Below are 10,025 nucleotides of genomic sequence, written 5' to 3'. Positions count from 1 at the left end.
TAAATAAATAAACAAACAAACAAACAAATAAATAAAATAAAATATTACTGGTTCAAATTTTTCTACCTTCACAATAACTACGAGGTAGAACCAATGTTCCTCTGACCCAGATCATCTTCTGTAATGGTAGAGTGAAGAATTGTGTGAACTCCCTCTAAAACAAGAAAATATGGTAAAAGAACTACAATTACAGAATTGTAGCTAAAACCACAAAACAAAATAAAAAACCTACCAAGAGAAATTATTAATCTTCATTACGACAACAGTCTATAATGCTTTAATTTGGAGCAATTCAAATACCCCCCTCTCTCTCTAAGTAATCTGAATAGATCTATAAAAAGCAAAGAGTTTCAATTAGTAAAAGAGAGAGAGAAAGAGCCGAAGAGGAGAGGTAGAGAGAGAGAAATCCAGGCACAAATGACTTCACTAATAAACTCCTCCAAACATTTTTTGAAAGACTTGATAGGAATCCTTCACAAACTCTTCCAAAAAAGAGTATACTTCTTAAATCATTCTACGAGTCACTATTACTGTGATGTGAAAATCAGGCAAACATATTACAAGAAAACTACAAGCGTCATTTTGTGGTGGTGAGACCACAAATAAAGGAGAGCACAGGGCTGTGGAGGGAGGAGGAGGAGTGTGGGGTGGAGTGCTCTGGAGGCCTGGGCAGTGATCCAGCAGCTTGGCCTTGGCCTATGTGAATGTGGGTGGCAACCACCCTCTGAAAAGGATTAAGATTCAAGATGACCAAGGAGAAACCTCTTCCCAAAAAGTTTCCACTGAGTGAAACAGACTTCAAAGTTATAGCACGTGATGAGTTAATTTGAAGATGGAAACAATGTGAAGCATATGAAGCATATAACCAAGCTTCGGAGGGCAAGTACACAGATCGTAATTAATGATGCAATAGCTTTAAGGGAGTCTGAAGAAAAACTAAACAAGAGTCTGCGCACAGGGAAAACATCCTTGTAATACGACCAGCAACCAAGGAGCAAGAGATGAAAGAGTGTGCTACTCAAATCAAGTACCTCAAGCAAATCCAGCAGCCTAGTGTTGCCCAACTGAGATCAACAATAGCAGACCCAATGATCAACTTGTTTTTTTTCTAAAAATGAAAGGTGAACTATGATAAACTAAAGTCAAACTGGAGCAAACCCCAAATGAACTGAGTGCCTGGAGGTTTACATCTGATAGGTGAACAAATCATACTCCCCAGTCAAGACTTCCCTGATAGTTCCACTAGGAGAAAGTTCTGGTGGGACAGCCACGTACTGGTTTCCACACCAAGACTTAGACTTTTTGAGCCAAAAAAAGCCACTTTTTACACTATCCGGCTTGTAACGGTTAATGTAAAACTTCCCAAATGAAACTTATGCTTTAGCTTTTTTCTCTTCCCCTCCCCCTGCTTCCAAGGCCTGATGGCATGGGACTATTCCAAAGTGGCTGCCTCTGAAAAATTGCCATTCTAAAACTTGTAGACACTTGAGAAATGTTTCTGTTTGAAGAAAAGAGAGGGGAAAATGGAAATATCTTGTGTGTGGCACACTGTGTCTTCAGTTTGGAGGAAAGAAAACCTACAGTTTTAATATCATGAATTGAACTTGTAAAATTCCAGCAAAATGTAAAAACAGGATACCCATCACTCTTAACCTTGAGCATAGTGACTTAGAGACACTGTATGTCAGTGTTACCAATAAAACTGTGATTGTTGTTGAACCTCTCAGTCAAAACTCAAATGAGGTGAATTTTGCCTTAAAAGTGTTTATTTACTAAGAACCAATTTAATAGCCATGAATCAAATAGTAGATGTCAGTACAGGTAGTTCCTATATTTAACCACTTAGTTTGGGGCTTTATATAAGTGATTGAGCCTTAAATCCATGTGGTTTTAATCAGTGGTTTGTTCTTTGAATGGTTGCTAATGCTGTAGATGATCTTATCAAGGACTGTACAAACAAAGATATCGTATCAAACTTCAGGTTGAAACTGTTGGAAGCACTAGAAACACTCATTTCACTACTAGATTGTATAAGGATATTGGCTGTGATGAGCAACTCACTGCATTAATTTTTTTCAGTAGTTAAATTAAATCCCCATTCCATTCAGTAGGCACATTTTTGAAAGAGCATTGTTGTTGGTATTAACAGGGGAATGTGTTTCCTTCATTGTATTTGGGACTTTTGTATTGCACTCTTTAAAAAAGAAAGATTTTATTTATGTGTGAGAGAGAGAGAGCATGAGCAGGGGGAGGGGCAGAGGGAGAAGCAGACTCCCCACTGAGCATGAAGCCAAACTACACAGGGCTCAATCCTAGGGCCTGAACCTAAGGCAGATGCTTAACCAACCTAGCCACCCAGGCACCCCTGTATTACACTCTTGATATTAAATTAAATGTGCCTTGAAAAAAATATTACAAGAAAACTACAGAGCAATACCCTTTATGATTATAAGTGTAGAATATCCTCAGTAAAATGCTGACAGACTGAATCTAGCAACATATGAAAGGATTGTACACCATGGTTAAGTGGAGTGTATCCCAGAAATGTAGATAGATTTAAGATACAAAAATCAATCAATGTAATCTTGTATAGGAATAGAATACATGATAAAAGCCATGTGATTATCTCAACAGATAGGGGAAAAGCATTTGAAAAGTTCTACACCTTTTCATGATAAAACTATTTAACATCTAGAAATATGTGGGAATCCTCTAAGTCTGAGAAAGTAAAACATCCACAACTAACAGGATATGAAATGAAGAAAGACTGAATGTTTCCTCTTAAAATCAGGAACAAGAAAATTATATCCATTTTTACCACTTCTACTTAATACTTTACTGAAGATTCTAGCCACAGCAATTACATAAGAAAAAAAAGATAAAATGTATCCAGATTATAAAGAAAGAAGTAAAATTATTTTTATTTGTAAGTGACCCAATCTTGGATATAGAAAATCCAAAGGAATACAAACACACATACACACACACACACACACACATATACACACACTTTATCTGAACTAATAATGGGATTCAGCAATGTGGCAATATCCAAGATCAATTTACAAAAGCCAACTCTGTTTTGTTTTTTTTTAAAGATTTTATTTATTTATTCATGAGAGACAGAGAGAGAGAGAGAGAGGCAGAGGGAGAAGCAGGCTCCCAAGGAGCAGAGAGCCCGATGCGGGACTCGATCCCAGGACCCTGGGATCATGACCCCAGCCGAAGGCAGCCGCTTAACCATCTGAGCCACCCAGGCGCCCGCCAACTGTGTTTTTATATACCAGTAATGAATGATCTGGTCATGAAACAAGGAAACAACTTAATTCATAACAACAACAAATTAATAACTAGGAATAATTTTAACAGAAGAAATACTAGATTCATACACTGAAAATTTCAAAGCACACTGAGACAAATTAAAGATCAAAAACATCCCATGTTTCAAAACTTAATATTGTTAAAATGGCAATATTCCCCCAAATTGATGTATAGAGTCAATATAATTCCCATGTAATTCCTGCTAGTGTTTTGCAGAAATTGGAAAACTAATCTTAAAGTTTATGTGGAAATTCATAGGGTCCGGAATAACTAAGACTATCTTAAAAATAAATAAATAAAAGAACAAAGTTGGAGGATTCACATTTCAATTGACACTATAAAGCTACTGTAACCAAGGCAGTGTTACACTGGCAAAGAACAGACATATGGATCATAAAGTAGAATTAAGAGTCAAGAAATACATCCTATATTTATGGCCAATTGATTTTTGACAGAGGTGCCAAGACAATTCAATGGGGAAAATAGTTTTTCCAACAAATGGTGCTGGACAACTAGATATCCACATGCATAACAATGAATGTGGACTCATACTTCACACAATACACAAAAATGAGCTCAAAGTGGATCATAGACTTCAGTGTAACAGTTAAATATGAAAAATTCTACAAGAAAGCATAGAAGTAAACATCTGTGATCTTGAGTTAGGCCATAGTTTCTAATGTATGCCACCAACTGCAAAAGTGACAAAAGAAAAACATAAGTAATTCTTAACACTCTATAATAAAAAGACAAATGACCCAATTATGAAATAAAATGGACAACGAATTTGAATCAACAGTTCTTCAAATAAAATATGTAAATAGCTTTTTCATTCAGCATAATGTCTCCAAGTTCCAACTCTGTAGCACATGTAGGAATGTCTTTCATTATAGAGGCTGAATAATATTCCATTGTGTGTGTATATACCGCATGTCATTTATTCATTCATCTCTTGAATGGATAAATCACGTGGGTTGTTTCCATCTTTTGTATATTTTGAGTAATGCTTCTATGAATAAGAATGTGTTAATATCTGTCAAGATCCCACTTTCAGTATCTGCCTTTGGCTCAGGTCATGATTCCAGGTCTGCATTAGGCTCTGCATTAGGCTCCCTGCTCAGCAGGGAGTCTGCTTCTCCCTCTCCCTCTGCCTGCCGCTCTGCCTACTTGTGCTCTCTCTTTCTCTGTCAAATAAATATATAAAACCTTTTAAAAAAGATCCTGTTTTCAATTTTGGGGAGCATATAACCAGAAGTGGAATTGCTGTACCATATGTTAATTATATGTTTAATTTTCTAAGGAACCACCATACTGTTTTCCATAGTCTGTTCAGGAAGCTATAGCAAAACACCATCAACGGGGTGGCTTAAATAACAGACATTTATATCTCATAATTCTGAAGGCTAAATCCAGGATCAAGGTGCTGGCCAATTTGGTGTCTAATGAGGGTCAGCTTCCTAGTTCATTGATGGAATGTGTCATCACATGCCAGAAAGGAAAAGACATCTCTCTGGGGTCTCTTTTATATGGGCACTAATCACATTAATGAGGGCTCAACAAACACTCATCGAGCAATCTTTGTTAAAAATGATCTTATACTAGGGGCGCCTGGGTGGCTCAGTCATTAAGCGTCTGCCTTTGGCTCAGGTCATGATCCCAGAGTCCTGGGATCGAGCCCCGCATCGGGCTCCCCGCTCGGCGGGAAGCCTGCCTCTCCCCCCTCCACTCCCCCTGCTTGTGTTCCCTCTCTCTCTGTGTCTCTCTCTGTCAAATAAATAAATAAAATCTTAAAAAAAAAATGATCTTATACTATAATAGTAGTAGAAACTGGTTCTCAAAAATATGTGTCTATAACACCATAATAGTTGAATTATATGGAAGGGGAACTATATAGAAATTTTAACAGATACCAAATAATATTGATGATGATGATATGGCTTCTGGTGACTTAAAGCTTAGATTGGATAAAACACATTGCATGTTTAAAAGCAAAGGGAAGCAAATGTAATCAACTCACCGACAACCAGTAATACCTTTGATATTTATTATTCTTCATAAATTAAACAGAAGAAACAAAAGTATATTTTGGAGATTTATTTTTAAAGGTTTTATTTATTTGAGAGAGAAAGAAAGAACACACAAGCAAGGGGGAGGAAAAGAGGGAGAGGGAGAAGCAGACTCCCCACTGAGCAGGGAGCCCGATGCAGGGCTTAATCCCAGGAACCGAGATCATGACCAGAGCAGAAGGCAGACACTTAACTGACTGAGCCACCCAGGCACCCTATTTTGGAGATTTAATTTAAAATATGTCCAATCAAGACATCAAGGTAAGTATATACAACATAAAGCATTATGTGGAAATGGCAAATATTAGATAGACTCAGCAGGTGCTGAAGTCAATGGCAGTATGGCAGTATAAATAGTTTGCCTATACAGTGTATTTTCTCCACGTGCAGTGCTAACTTTCCCTCACCGGGCCCCATAAGAAAATATTTGAACCAAGTACCACAGATTGCAATAGCATCTACCAGGAACATATTGTTGCTTTATTACATCTTAATTCAAGGGAAAGGGAATCTTCCTACTGGAGAAAACTTTAAGTGGTACATCTAGGCACTCAGTTTGAAAGGCAGAAGAGATGATCTCATGACCTTGATGCTCACACAGTTCATCGCATCCAGATGTTCAGGCACTTAGAAATGATCAGATTGGAGGAGTGGTGAAAATACATCTATCAAACAGCTCATTGGGATAAGCTTATCAAAAAAAAAATCCTTGAATTAAAGAGCTTTAAATCTAAAAAAAGCAACTGAACATAAAAACTAACCAAATGGACAAAAAAACCTGTCATGGCATGGGATGTTCTTGCTATTCAAATAGACAAGGTGACCATTATGTGGATGTCAGATAACTTCTTTTTGCAGCTGAAGGGCTAACTGAGGGCAAAGAGAAAATGGAAAACATTATAAATATCAGCCATAATTCTGTGATAGCTATCCACATTTTTTAATAAATATATGCATTTATGCCAATTTTGTTTCTCCTTCTCTATTTCTGCTATCACTTTATATAAGAATTACACGGGTGGTAGCTTTATAAATTATGCTTGAGGTTACTGATTATCAAAGAGGAATTGTAACTAAGAGGAAGAAGAATGAACGTCACTCAGATATGGAATGATGAGTTGATATCTTTGAAGGTTTTTCCATCTGGTAAGGGGACAATAACCTTTCCATTTTAAGAGATATATTTGCCCATATTAGCTAAAAACATGTTATTGTCTTGAAATTTAAGGATAGATATTAAGATGGACTATCTTGGGTATGATGAACTGGCAGTAAGCATCTTTCTAATAGTCTAGTAGACCTTTCTATAAAGAATAGACTGGAAAGTTGGAAACTACTTTCCAACTCCCTTTTAATTTGGGTTAATGATGTGAATTGGTGCTCTGCCAATTAAATTGGCAGTCAGCATTTCGAAGCTAGATTTTAATTGGCTTCTCATATTTCTGGTTTATGGAAGCCAAAGTCAGAATATTGAGTGACATGAGGAAGGAAGAGCTAGAGCATTTCTCCCTATCTCTAACAGCTAACACAACTTCTCCATGGTTCCCACTCCAAAATGGAATGCCCACCATGGATCCTGGATAACTATGGTCTCTAAACTCTGGTGACATTTCCTCTTTGTTTTATCTTTCCTTAATAGGAATAAGAGTGTTTCTTGGTCTTTAATCTTGGGAGTTGGGGAAGGGATCACTATTTACCTTTGGCTTCTCAGAAAACAAATTGTCTTCATTAAATTCCCTCTGTTTAAATTCTTAGGTTGGTTTTTGTGACCCGGGTAACTGACTGAAATACTCTGGACATTTCTTCTCTCAAACAAAGTCTTGTAGATAGAATTATCACTAGAAGTTACTACGGTAGACTCAGTGTTTGCTGTCCAGTCAAAGTTTCATTTATATCAAGAATCTGTGGAGCTAGCTGACCTCAGCATTCTGGGTATCTACTCACCATTTTGTTGATGTTGGCCTACAGTTGTGTCAGTGGCTTTTTGGTTCCAATTTCCAGAGATACAGGGATGCAGCTAAGATAATATGTTCTCAAACTCCCTATTTCCAGATATGGTCTGTGATTTCATAAACATTTCCATTTTCTGCTAACAGAACAAAACAACAACAACAAAAAACCTAAAGTGAACTGTCTTCCTATACAGAACCTTAACTGATACAACCTGAGTGTTTAAAAGTATAAAATTCAGCTTAGGTTAAGATATTACATTTTTAACAACATTTTAAAACATTTTGCCTTTTTATCTGATCCATTTTGAATCATAATTTATAAAAGAACTAGTGTTAACATTTTATTAAATTTATGAGAAGCATTTCTTACAATATTAAATATTCTTTTCTTTTTTTTAAAAAAAAAAAAGCTTTTCTAGCTATTTATAAGCCTTCAAGAGTTTCATAAACCTTGGATTGATTAAACAAATAAAAACTAAACCCTAACTTGAAAACCAATTTCAAGTGGTTATGTTGTCATGAATTTAAAATTATATTGTGAAAACAACTTTTCTCAAGTTTATCCAATAACCTGAAATATCTAACAACACAAGAGGTTTAAAGTTAAAAGAAATCCAGTTTCTTTTGGAAAGTTTTTTTTTTTCCCATGTTGTATGGGATCCCAGAATTAAAATGTTAATGCATATTATTATATTTTCATTTGTATTTTAATTCAGCAAACATTTCTTTTAATCATAGTGGTGTCACCAGTAGTACAATGTAATCTGGAAAACTGAGCTGTCTTGTTGATCTGAATTAATAAATTTTCTTAATGCTAATTATTATCCTTTACCAATAGATTTCAAACACCACACAGTATATATTACTAATCAGAAAATACTGAAGAACAGGTTACAATGTGTAGAAAATCAAAATGAGACATGGCAACTTTGTAAGAGAAGGATTTAAACTCTAAGATTTTTTTATATAATACACACAGGCACAGAAAGTCAGGCACTACCTATCTATCTATATAGAGAGATTTGTATCTCTCTATATGGATAGATATAGTTGGATGGATCTATGGAGAAACACCTTTAAGTATTCTTGGAATGGGCATTTTTATACGAGCTTAATGATGCAAAGCATGTATTCACTCCATTGTAATAAGTCAGTTGGCATTTTCACAAAAATTGGTAAATTTTAATTACTACAGCAATTAAGAGGATCTTAGAAAATACTTATAATGAGCGGAAGTCGTATTTTTTTGTTACCCTGGAGCTTTTAGGCACCTGCCGTATGTTGCCTTTAATAATTGCGACAGTTGCCTTCTCTATGCAATGTAAGTACTTATTAAGTTACAGTGGCTTACACAATACATTCAACTGTAACCAATATATATTTGAAAATGTCTCTATTTTTCCTTTTTCATTTCATTTGAAGATGCTCTTCCTCCCTTAGGAGAAAAAAAAGATCAAAGAGATAGTCAAAGAAAATCATATGGGAAATAATGTAAACAAACAAACAAACAAACAAAACAACCATACTGAAGTAGAAATCAGAAAGCCTAGATATTAAGAAGCCTTTATCTCTGTGGTTTGTGATTTGGGAAATAACATTTAACCTGTTTCAAACTGTATCTCCTTTGGCTCAAGTAGGTTAACAGGTATGATTTCTTCTCATGTACATCATAAGCATGAATTATAGTGGAAAAGTGAAAGATGAAGAAAAGACTGCATATCAACAATACATAAAGTACAAAATGAAATACAAATTTAAAGCATTTCATCACTCTTCTTCCAAGATAGTTTTGAAAGCAAAGAGACATTAACAATTTGCACAATACTTCTCATGGTCAAGAGAAATACCAAGAACTTCTCTTGCAATAGAGGTTCAGCAGCTGTGGGGAAAAAGGATGACACATCTTATTACTTTTGCTCTCAAATTCTGCCTAGCACATGAAGAGAAGATACCCATCCTCTGTCCTTGTTTCTGCACTTACCTGAGGCTCTAATGCTTTTAGGAGACAGAAACCTATTTTTATTGCAGACATTTAGTAGCATTAATTGGAGGAATATTATATACACCCATCCATAGACACACTAAATTTTAAGGCTTCTCAAAGGATGCACCAAGTCTTATTTATCTTTGTATATACAGAATTTTAAAATACAGCCTAGTTAATAAAACATGCCAAATGGATGTTTTTCAAAGAGAACAGCAATTGTGGAGTAAAACTTACATCTCAGAAATTCCAGTTGTTAGAATAATGCTATTGATTTTATGTTCTTCACTTGTTTAATATTGTCCTAGTACATTTTTCTACAAGGGAAAGTGGTAGGTATAAGAGTAAGAAAAACTTTTAAGGATATGAATATATTTTTCTCCAGGAAGCCTGGGCTCTATGTACACTGTACAAAAGTGTCTATTTCCACACGTATTCCACATTCATCAACATTGATTATCAGTTTTATTGCTTTTTTTTAAGATTTTATTTATTTATTTGAGAGAGAGAGAGAATGAGAGAGAGAGCACATGTGAGGGTGGAGGGACAAAGGGAGAAGCAGACTCCCTGCCGAGCAGGGAGCCCGATGCGGGACTCAATCCAGGGACTCCAGGATCATGACCAGTTAAGCGACTGCCTAACCGACTGAGCCACCCAGGCGCCCCAGTTTTATTGCTTTTTATTATAAAAATCTGCAGAGCA

General features: G+C 35.8%; 1 pseudogene; it reads left to right on the top strand.

Moving 5' to 3' along the window:
- The first annotated feature begins 511 nt into the window (after positions 1 to 511).
- LOC118020167 lies at positions 512 to 1,472 on the top strand (annotated as a pseudogene).
- Positions 1,473 to 10,025: the final 8,553 nt, after the last annotated feature.

Source organism: Mirounga leonina, unplaced genomic scaffold (assembly GCF_011800145.1).
Source record: "Mirounga leonina isolate KUSES-001 unplaced genomic scaffold, KU_Mleo_1.0 Mir_173, whole genome shotgun sequence".
NCBI lineage: Eukaryota > Metazoa > Chordata > Mammalia > Carnivora > Phocidae > Mirounga > Mirounga leonina.
The sequence above is the reverse complement of the archived record's forward strand: the minus strand, read 5'-3'. Positions and strand labels throughout refer to the sequence as shown.